Source organism: Molossus molossus, unplaced genomic scaffold, assembly GCF_014108415.1.
Source record: "Molossus molossus isolate mMolMol1 unplaced genomic scaffold, mMolMol1.p scaffold_m16_p_11, whole genome shotgun sequence".
In the NCBI taxonomy this organism is placed as follows: domain Eukaryota; kingdom Metazoa; phylum Chordata; class Mammalia; order Chiroptera; family Molossidae; genus Molossus; species Molossus molossus.
The window spans coordinates 56639856-56651775 of NW_023425346.1; positions in this window are offsets into that span (position 1 = coordinate 56639856).

Genomic DNA, 11920 nt, shown 5'->3' on the forward strand with positions numbered 1-11920 from the left:
TGCACTCCCAGCGGCCGGCCTGGCGCCGGAAGAACGGTCACCCCGGGCCGGGCCGGGGCGGAAGGTCGCCTCGTCTGCACCCGGGGACAGTGTCCGAGCGCAGACCTGAGCGGCTGCTGCGGGCACCTGGTCGGGCCGCGCCTGAGGCCGTGCTGCTGCCGGTGGGACGGGCCGGCGCGGGTTCTGCGCTGCGATCTCCAGTCCGCTGGGGCCGAGCCGCGGGGGCCACCCAGCCCTTGCAGTGCGGCCCATGTGACGGAGAAACTGAATTTTAAATTATAATTAATTTTAATTAAAATGGAAAGAGCCATGTTAGCTGCCAGATTGGACTATACAAATGTGAGGGACCCTGTTGGGAATTCGTAATTAATAGCTTTCTATATTTGAATTTTAAAGTCCGTGTGCGTTTTCAATAGGCGCCAAGAGGCAGAGGCGTGTGCGCTACAGGTCACAGGAAGCGGCTCGGCCGGTGGGCTCCTGGTGCCGGTTCGGGAGGCGCTGGGGCCCGCGGAACCGTGTGAGAAACAGGTCTTGCGGCCGCTCGTGGTGAGGACCGACGGCAGCTACACCGGCCGCCGAGGCTCGGAGACCGGAGACCGCCGCCCCCGCTGCTGGGCGGTAGCAGACGACGAGCTGCGGTTCTGCGCCGACCACAAGGCAGTGTGCGGGGGGCCGACCACAAGGCAGTGTGCGGGGGGCCGACCACAAGGCAGTGTGCGGGGGGCCGACCACAAGCCAGTGTGCGGGGGACCGACCACAAGGCAGTGTGCGGGGGACCGACCACAAGGCAGTGTGCGGGGGGCCGACCACAAGCCAGTGTGCGGGGGGCCGACCACAAGCCAGTGTGCGGGGGGCCGACCACAAGCCAGTGTGCGGGGGGCCGACCACAAGCCAGTGTGCGGGGGGCCGACCACAAGCCAGTGTGCGGGGGGCCGACCACAAGCCAGTGTGCGGGGGGCCGACACAAGCCAAGTGTGCGGGGGCCGACCACAAGCCAGTGTGCGGGGACGACCACAAGGCAGTGTGCGGGGGGTGGCCGACCACAGCCAGTGCGAGGGGGCCGACCACAGCCAGTGTGCGGGGGGCCGACCACAAGCCAGTGTGCGGGGGGCCGACCACAAGCCAGTGTGCGGGGGGCCGACCACAAGCCAGTGTGCGGGGGGCCGACCACAAGCCAGTGTGCGGGGGGCCGACCACAAGGCAGTGTGCGGGGGGCCGACCACAAGGCAGTGTGCGGGGGGCCGACCACAAGGCAGTGTGCGGGGGGCCGACCACAAGCCAGTGTGCGGGGGGCCGATCCAAAAGGTCAGTGTGTGGGGGACCGACCACAAGCCAGTGTGCGGGGGGCCGACCACAAGCCAGTGTGTGGGGGGGGGGCGACCACAAGTCAGTGTGTGTGTGTGGGGGGGCGTGCGAAGCGGGCCCCGAGGGAAGAAATCTGTCACCTGACTGTCACTTCTGTTGCACTTCAGAGGAGGCTGGGAAACACGTCATTTTAACATAAGCGTTGAGCCCTGGCCAGTTTGCTCAGCGGTGAGAGCCTCAGCCTGAGGACCGAAGAGGTGCAGGTTCGATTCCAGTCAAGGCCAGTACCTTGGTTGTGGTTTGATCCCGGCCCCTGGTTGGGGTGCCGGCCCTGGTTGGGGTGCCGGCCCTGGTTGGGGTGCCATGGGAGGCAGCCAATCGATGTCACTCTCTCACATCGCTGTCTCCCTCCCTCCCTCCCTCCCTCTTTATCTGAAAATCAATGGAAAAATATTCCTGGGTGAGGATTAAAAAATAATAATAAAATAAAACAAACATTGAATTCAAATAGATTTTTTCCCCCAGGTCCATTAAATTCTGAGAACGAAGGCCGTGTTTTGAGTTCAATGGGTATTATAGGTGGTTTGGCGGAGACGGTCCTGAAGTCACCATTTCCCCAATTCCACTCCAGAGCCCACAGTGCGGGGACCTGTCCTGGGACAGAGAGAGGGCAGAAAGCCTGCCTGTGGATGAGCGGCAGGCCCGGTGCTACTGAGGCTTTGAACCCCCACCCCCACCCTCATCCCCCACCCCTACCCCAAGGTCTTGCTTACTGCACATTTTTCCTTCAGGAGGATTTTAGGGACAGAGACCTGTGCTGTTTGCTGATGGCTGCTCATCTGACTGGAAGCCAGACCCTCAGGCAGAAGCTTTTAAAGTTCACAAATATACACATTCTTGTGGGATCACAGTGTGAGCCCTGCAGCCACCAGACCAGCTGATCTGGAGGTTTCTCCTGGGTAACAGTTGCAGAAATAGGAGTTCCAGTCAAGTGTACAAGCTTTTTCTGGAAGACTTGCACTCTAGCGAGTCAGAGGGAGAGCAGAAAGAGGGCACCCCCCACCCTCCTTCCCTGAGGGCACCTCCTTAGGCTTCTGGGTGGATGCCAGACCTAAAGCATGTCCCTGAGGCTGAAGCTCCAGAACAAATAGGTTCTTTCCGAGAGACTGGGGCATTGTCTGTGCAGTGCTCTGAGGGAAGCAGTCTGCCAAACTGTCTCTCAGCTGTTAGTCCCAGGGGATTCAGGAATGAAAGCCCCTCCCCGACCCCCAGAGCATGTCTGAAAGCCCCCTCCATGCATTGATGGCACTGTGTAATGTGGCAGAGGGAGAGTGTGAAGATGGCACCCACCAAGGGGGTAAAAGTTCTAGAGGGAAAAAAAAGGCACCCGCTGGCTTTAGCAAGAGGGAGTGAGCGCCTGCTGGGGGGAAGAACACCTAGAGTTAAAAAAAACCACAAAACCCAAGGTATGCTGGTTTTAGCAAGGTAGAGTGAGGGCACGGAGGTGGCACCCAGCAGTACCATCATTTCTGGAGTGTACCCCGGCAGGCCTGCTCCTCTGCCAACGCTTTAAGATTAGCACATAGTCTGGGCACTTTTCAAATGGCTGCATCAGTGCTGGGCCCTGTGGCAGAATAATGTGTAACAGAAACCAGATATGGCCCTCAAAGCCTGTAATATTTAGTATTTGAGCCTTTACAGAAAACCTTTGCTGACCTCTGCTCTTGTAGATTCCTCAAGAAGGGGTATATGGTGCAGAATTCTCTGACTTCTTATATGTTTATAACCAATTTTCTATAGTCTTGATATATGAGGGACATCTTAGCTGGATATAAAATCCCTGGATTACACATATTCCCTGAGTTGAAAGAAAAATGTTAGTTGTATTAACTTTTTTTTGCCGCTGCCACTACCTTGGTGGCTTAAAATAATACAAACTAATCTCACAGTTTCTGCAGGTCTTGAACCCAGACACAGTGGTGCTGGAGTCTCAGGGTTTCACAGGATAAGATAAAGCTGTCAGCAGGGCTGTGCTCTTTGCTGGGGGTCTGGGAAGAGTCTGCTGCCAAGCCCTTCTGGTTGTTGGCAGACATTTTAGACTGTGGGCTCCGTTTCCTGCTGGCTTTCAGCCAGGGACTGCTGAGTTCCCAGAGGCCCTCTGCACACCCTGCTGCTTGGCCTCCTCCACCTTCAAGCCAGGAAGGGTACACAAAATCTCCGCATGCTTCACATCTCTCCCTTCCCCTTCTGCAGCCAACGGGCGGAAACGGCTTTTAAAGGACTTGTGATTAGGTCAGGTTCACCAGGATAATCCCCCTTTCTTAGATTCAACCATGATATATAATCTAACCATGGGAGTGAAATCCACCATTTCTCCCAGTCCCAGGGACGGACGAGGCAGATGTACACCAGAAGGGGGGAAACCTTGGGGCTCACCTTAGAATTCGCCTACCACATTGTCACCTTGCTTAGCACTGGTTTTTTAATTGAATATTTGACACGTTAAGTGTAAATTTAATGTGTTTTAATTTAATACATTTATATATTGTAATATGATTGCAATTGTAGTGATATTTATCACCATATCATCTTGCATAATTATCCTCTTTTTAGCGGTTGGAATCGTTTTTAGTCTCTAAGCCAGTTTCATGACTGCAGTACAGTATCATTGTCAATATTCATTATACAGTGCCTTGTATTTCTATGGCTTATTTACTAGTCGCGAATTTGTACCCTTAGGTAACATCAATCTCATCCCAGTTCCTGGTGGTGTGTGTGGGCCTTTAAATGGCTTGTGTCAGTCTCTGCTGCCTTAGGAAGTTATTTGATCTTTTTGCCTGTAGACCTTGAGAATACAGGGTGGGGCAAAAGGTGTACAGTTGTTCATATGGAAAATAATACAATAAAAAATAACACAAGAAGAATAAACTGTTTTGCTACTCACAGCTGTAAACCTTTCATTCCATTCTACAGTTTTTTCTTTAAAATCTCATAGTTTTATTAGACTATGTCTCAAAGTTGATCGTTGGCTTTTCCCAGGGACCTGGTGAATCCTTTCCACATGTAGATTCAGGTACCTATTTTTGGAAAGTGTACCTGGAATAGTTTTAAATGTTATCTCTATTTTTTCTTCCTCAGGGGTCCCAGTAACATGATTATTATTCCTTCTTTGCCTACCTTCCCTTACTTTTTCTCTGATCTTTTTTACTTCTTTGTCATTTTTATTGTCTTAGTTGTTTTACTGCCTTTCTCCAGTGACCCTGACATTCCACTGGCATCTGTTCTCCCTGGGGCACCTGTGCATCCCTGTCGCGGAGACTGGTCCACTAGCTTGTCTGTGTCCCCTGCGTCCTGGGGAGTGGGGCCTTTGTCTGCTGCAGCGCCTTTTGGGGGGGGGGGAGCTGAGGGAGAAGTGTGAGGATTGGGACCTGGTGATCGGTCTCCTTACTTATTTCGGAGATTTGACACCGGCTGCCTTCCGGTTGTGCTGAGTATGTGGTTTTGTGTAAAATTTCCTTTCACCTTCTCGATTCATACTGCCTGTGACAGAAAAATTGAAAGACAGCTATGCAGTTACCACTGTCTTTAGCTACTGGAAGTCCCTATATATAGATGATTAAATAATCCACTTTTAAAGCTTTCGGAAGAACTTGACAGCTTGTGGCTGTGTTATGTAAATGCTCCGGAGGAAAGAGGCCATCTAGGAGAGGGGCCCAGCACCCCTCATTCTCTGGCTGCAGGGTTAGTTAATGAGGTCTAGTTAGTGGCCACCCACTGTGGTGTAGTTTCTCTACTGATAATGTTTTGACTGATGTGATGGACAGCAGCGATTTTGATCTGAAACTACCTCGTCTTCCTTTGGGGAACCACCCTCAGTTTCAGAGACGGTCACATCTCACGTCTAGACCTAACTAATTAGTGTAATATCCATCTTTCAAGTTACAGTGGTTCGCCGAGGGTGGTATGTGACCGGTCAATCCAAGGAGACTCAATCCTGGATCTCTTACTAGAACTAGTATCAGAAGAGAAGAGCCCTCTTCTTTTCCCTGGGGTTGGTAAGCAGAAAATATTCAGTCGTCTGCTCTAGACTTGTGTATGTTGTGTTTTGTTTCTGATCATTTATACAGGAGCTAACATTTGCAAATGGCTGAGTCTTTCTGTCCAGGAAGTCCAAGGTAGGAGACACCTGACGATACAGAGGCACGTAAAGCCGTTTTGCTCAATGAAATGAGGTTGATCACTAGATAAGAGCCCATAATCAATGATCTTGAGAAGACAGAAGTCAAATACTAGCAAATAGTCTATTTTTATATTTTTCTTTATTTCCATCACCATTTATTACCTCTACACCCTCTTCCACCCCCCCACCCCCCATCACCACACTGCTGAATTTTGGTCTGAAGGGTCTGCTGTTTCAGACGGTGGGACTGATCGTAGAGAACATGCTTACCAACAAGAATGCTGCACTGTTCCACTTGGGAGTTTAGAGGAGGGACAAGGAATTGCCCTTATTTAACAATTGAAAGCCTGGAGACAGTAAAGAAACCAGGAGACAGTAAAAGCAAGGGTTGTTGAAATAACAGGTGTCCAATACTGGCTGAGAAAGCTGTCTCGTGATGCCACGGTGAGGAAGACGTTATCCCACAGTTCCTGTGTCCCCCCCCCAACCCTCACGGGGGCAGCTCAGCGGTTAGAGCGTTGGCCTGCGGACCAGAGAGACCCAGGTTTGGTCCCCACTAAGAGCACATACCTCGGTTGCAGTTTGTCCCTGGCCCCGGTTGGGGTCATGTGGGTGGTAACTAGTCTCTCTCTTTCTCTCTCTCTCCCTCCCTTTCTCCTTCCTGCTCTATCTGAAGATAAATGCAAAAAAAGAAAATGTATGATAGTTACAGAAGCCTGAGAGTAAATAAACTTTATTTGCTTTGGTTTACTAAAACCACTCTAAAAAAAAAAAGAGAAGTTAGAACAATTCTAGGTCCTTTCCTAAGTCTCAACCCCTACCTGATGCTTGATCACTGTCTGAAAAGTACTTTTTTTTTTTTTTTTTTGACACCAACAGATTTAGTAGGTAGAATCTGCTCCCAGATGAAGTACACTGCAGCCCTGACCAGAGAATAGCTGATGTGACACATCAGAACACCTATGCTAGCGTCAAGAAATGAGTCACAAATAGCAAAGGCACTTATATGTGGAATCTAAACAAAAGGTCAATGCCATAGAAACAGGGTGTAGACATTGGTTGCCAGGGGCTGGGGGGTGTGGGAAATAGGGAGAGGTTGGTAAAAGGTACAAGCATTCAGTTATAAGATGAATACGATCCGAGGACCGAACGTGTAACTGGTTGACTATGGCTGTAACACTGTATAGTACAATTGAAATTTGCTTAGAGAGTAGAAGTGAAATATTCTCACCAAATATATATATATATACAGGGGTGGGCAGAAGTAGGTTTACAGTTGCAATCTAAATGAATAATATAATAAATAATAATACAAGATAAATTGTTTCATGTACTCACAACTGTAAACCTACTTTTGCTAATCCCGTACAGTGACGGACGTGTTCATTAACTAGACAGAAGGAATCCTTTTACAACGTATACAGCAAACCATTACGATGTACTCTGTATATATCTTACAATTTTGTCAATTATACCTCAACAGAGCTGGAAAAAATAAATATCACAGAAATAGCTATGGTCTCAGAATCCCCAAGGGCAAAGGACTCCATAGACAGATTAACTGGAGCCAAGTCAGAATCCAGATTGATTCCACCTGGGTTTTCATAAATCTTTTCGTACTGACATGAAAAGGTTCGGCCATACTCAACAACACAGGGCACACCGGAGAATCACTGCCTATTTATTCCTTCATCCAGTAGCCATGGCTTAGCCTTCTTGCTTCAGAACAGTTATAGTCCTCAAAAAAATTAAAGCATCTTCAGATTTTTAAAAAAATGTTTTATTGATTTTTTTAGAGAGATAGGAAGGATAGAAATATAGATGTGAGAAACATCAATAGGCTGCCTCCTGCACTCCCCCTACTGGGGATCAAGCCCGAAACCCAGGCATGTGCCCTGACCTGGAGTCAACCGGGACCTCTCAGTCCATGGGTCGACGTTCAGTCCACTGAGCCACACTGGTCGAGCGCATCTTCAGATCTTTGATGGTTATACATGTGGTAAATCTCTGTTGCTAAAAGAACCAACCACTCATCATTGTTAATGAAATAATTATGAATTATTGCCACTTTCTCTTTCCCATACTGTCATCCGCTGGTATAATGCTATGAACATATATACTTACAACTGTTTTAACGTCCTTGTCTGTCAATTCTAGTATTTGTTAGTTCTGGGTCAATTTTGATTAATTTCTCCACTATGGATTATATTTTCCTGCTTCTTTTCATGCCTGATAAATTTGGATTGGATGCCAGACATTGCGATTTTACCTTGATGGGGGCCATATATTTTTCTATTCCTCTAAATATTCTTAAGCTGCTTTGGAACATAGTTACTTGGAAACTAATCACCTGGGGTCTTGCCTTGAAGATTTGTTAGGTAGATCCAGAGCCATCTTCACTATAGGGCTGTTTTCTACCAAGACGAGACCTGTTTGTATAAACTACCCACTGCCCTGTAAACCCTGGTTTCCCGCGCTGGCTGGTGAGAGCTAGTACTGTGCACGTGTCCTGGTACAGTTTCCCCTAACCCCTTTGGATGGTTTTTCTCCAGCTATAGGTAGTTTCCTTACAGGTATGTGCTGACCAGTACTCAGCTGACTGCTGAGGATTCTCCATCTCAGGACTTCTCTCCTCCGGCAGCTGCTCCATCTGGCACTTGAGCAGCCTTGTCTCCCTGGACTCTAAGTTCTGGCTCCTTAACTCGGGGAACCTGCCAGCTCCACCCTGATCTCCCCTCTGCATGGCAGCCTGGACTGTCCCCAGGCTGTAAGCTGGGGCAACAGTGGGGCTCTCCTCATCTGTCCCTTCCCGAAGGCAGTGGCTCTCAGCCTTCCTAATGCCGCAACCCTTGAATACAGTTCATGTTGTGGCGACCTCCAACCATAAAATTATTTTCGTTGCTACTTCATAACTGTAATTTTGCTACTGTTATAAATCGTAATGTAAATATCTGATATGCAGGATGTATTTTCATTGTTACAAATTGAACAGAATTAAAGCATAATGATTAATCACGAAAACAATATGTAATTATATGTTGTGAAATATTTATTTCTAATTACAAATAAATGAAATTTTGTCTTGAAGCATGGTGTAGCATGGGTAATAGTCTTAATATAACAGTAAACTACATTTTGCGACATTATGCGTGAAAAAGGCAACGTCAGTGTGAAGGTTGAGACTGCTTCTTTCTCACCAGATCAGGAATTCTCGGGGCAGTCTCTGCAAGAGCACAACGAAGATCATCTTTCACAACAAGTCTACTTCTGTATTTAGACTTGATAACCAACAAGCTGGAAAACCCTGTTTCACAAAAGTATGTTGTTGGAAATGGAAGAAGAAAGAAGGCGCAACACGGTCTCAGACAGAACTGGATTATTGACTGCAAACACTTGATCCAGAATTTTGTAACTGGCATTATAGAGAAATCAGTTCTCACTGCATCACTGTTACTGAGTTCAATGAACTCCTCTTGTGCGTTCTCAGGAACATCTTCAACTTTGACTGTGAATGGGCTTCTGGCAGGTGCAAATGAGGTGTCAGGTAGATTTGAAAAGTACAATGAAATTTCGTCTGCAAGCATGTGCAAGTGTTCTTTCACAGAAATTATCATAATCCTTTTGTCTGGTTCAATGTCATGTTCCTCAAAGAAAGCAGGTAAGGTAGGCAACATGTAAATTTTATTTTCATCCAATTTTTTTTTGCCAAAGCTGAAGTTTCATTTGGAACGATTGGATCTTTTCAGACAAATTGAAGCATGCTGCATTTGGTCCTTGCAGTGATAAATTTAACTCATTCAAGATGGCAAAGATGTCAACCAAGTAAGCTATTTTCTGCAGTTCACTTTTATCGCTGAAAAGTGCTTTGAACCGCATGCGGTCTTGCTTTCTGATTAAAAAATGTTTTGAGTTCATCATGAAGCTCAAAAACATGTTTTATAACTTTTCCTGTTGACAACCATCTCACTTCAGTGTGAAATAGCAGAGCGTTGTTTGGCGCATCCAACTCGTTGCACAGTTGTGAAAAGTCAACTGTTTAAAGTTCTTGCCTTTACAAAATTGACAGAACTTATGACTCTTTTCATTACTTCTTGTAACTCTTATGGCAGTGTCTTTGTTGCTAATATTTGCTGATAAATCATATAGTGAGTTCTGACGACTTTTGGTGACTCATTCAGTACCAAACGTTGAAATCCAGATTGACATCCTAGCATAGCTGAAGCACCATCTGTGCAAACACCACACACCTTTCCCCAAGAGACCTTATGCTCTTTCAGAAATGAACTGTGTCAAATACATCATGTGCAGTGGTTGTCATTTTAAGAGGTTTGCAAAAAAGAAACTCATCTTTAAAGTCACAATCATTAATATACCTCACGTAAACCAGTAATTGTGAACAGTTTGCAACGTCTGTAGATTCATCAAGCTGGATGCTAAATAGTGGAAGTGAAGCAGATTTAATTTCCTAGATTACCTGATCAAGAATATCAGCAGACATATCATCTATTCTTCTGCGGACAGTGTCATTAGATAAGGAAATTGCACTCAATTTCTTAACAAATTTGTCTCCAATTATAACTCGAACAGTGTCTTTGGCCACTGGCAACAGTAAATCCTCAGCAATGGTGTGAGGTTTCATAGCTCTGGTGATTTGGAGTGCCACCAAATATGAAGCTTCAACGGCTGCTACGTTTTGTTTGTGGTACTTGCCACCAGTGTCAAGTCTGGCTTTCTTGAGTCCATCAGCTTTGCTTCTAAAATAGTTGGTATCCTTGCCAGCAAAGCTCGGATGCTTGCTATCAAAATGGCGTTTTAGTTTGTTTGGCTTCATAGATTTGGCTGATAGAACTTCACAACAAATAACACATTGTTGTTTCTCAATTCCTGCTGTAATTATTAAGGTAAAACCATACTGTAAAAAATCCTCACTATATTTTCCTTTTTTAACAGTCTTTTCTACACGATCCATTATCATGAGATGGTTTGCTAATGAAAATAATATATAACAATAGCTTTAATAATACAAAAGATGATACATGGCATAGTTCAGTCAAAACAGTTCATTAAAGTTTCCTATGATTTACTATTCTGTGTTTTTTTTACATACCTGTTACTATTACAAGGGGGCAGTATTCACATCAACCACAGCTGAATATAAAAAGACCGATCAGCATCCAGATTAAGTTCCCATGGTACAGATATTTTTTTTTGCAGTAGTTGATGATTTTACAGTACGATTTTACATTTACCCAGTAATTATAATTCATGAAGTGTAATTTTACCTCCAATACTGCTTTCAACACAGTAGCTGCTTTCTATACAGTAGCTGCTTTCTATACAGTTGCTGCTTTCTATACAGTAGCTGCTTTCTACACATGTGTGACTGGTCTGCATAAGTACATTATGGCACCAACCCTGTCACATACACCTGTATTTGTATGGGGTGTATGTGATGGGGTTGGTACAATGATGTCATCACATCAGGTACTTGTATGTGGGCATATCTGCATGTGGGTAGACCCACCTGGAGATGGATCGAGGAGCGGTGTCTCAGTTCCTAAGACCATGGGAAATATGTGTTTTCCCATGGTCTTAGGCGACTCCTGTGAAAGGGTTGTTCGACTCCCAAAGGGATCGCGGCACACAGGTTGAGAACCGCTGCTCTAAGGTATCCTCGCTCTTTGTGTCATGATGTCCAGTCTCTAAAAACCACTGTTTCATGTTTTGTGTGTTTGTTTCAGGTTAAAATAGAAGCCCACAATAGAAGCTAGTATCCTACACAATAGACAGTATAAAAATACTACAGAAACACCTTTAAAATAGCATAGAAATAAGTTAGCAAATCAGCACACTAATAAATATGCTGTTCTAACTATAAGCTTTACTAGAAATGATCACCAATCTAACTCTATAATTCATTTCTCCCAAGCTAATGTTTAGTACTATAGCCAATCTAAAAAATGATATAAAGGTATGCTACATTAACTGGATCAATAATGATACGCTCTGAGGACAATACGTAGTGAAGAAACATGTCCCTGTTCTGGAGGCCCAGGATATAAATATTCTTGGCATGTAACCGTGACTGTCATGACTGCACTGGGGAACGCTATATTTACAACCCATTAGGGTTGATCATCTCTCTTGTGTTGACTGGGATACTTTTTCCTATTCAGAGTTCAAGACCATGGTTTTCAATGTGAAACCAGGACCAAGGGTTAATTGTTCTGTGGGGCTTGTAGTTAGGCTCCCCCAAACCTTCAATTGACTATACCTCCTTATAAAAAGTCTGAAGGGATAAATCCCATAGGAGTTAGACAACCTCAGATCATCAAAAATGTGTTCCCTCATTCTGGGAGACCCGTCAATGATAGCCCCAGTCTTAGAGATACAACAAGGAAGTTTAAGTTCTTTAGCCAAATTAACAAAATAGCT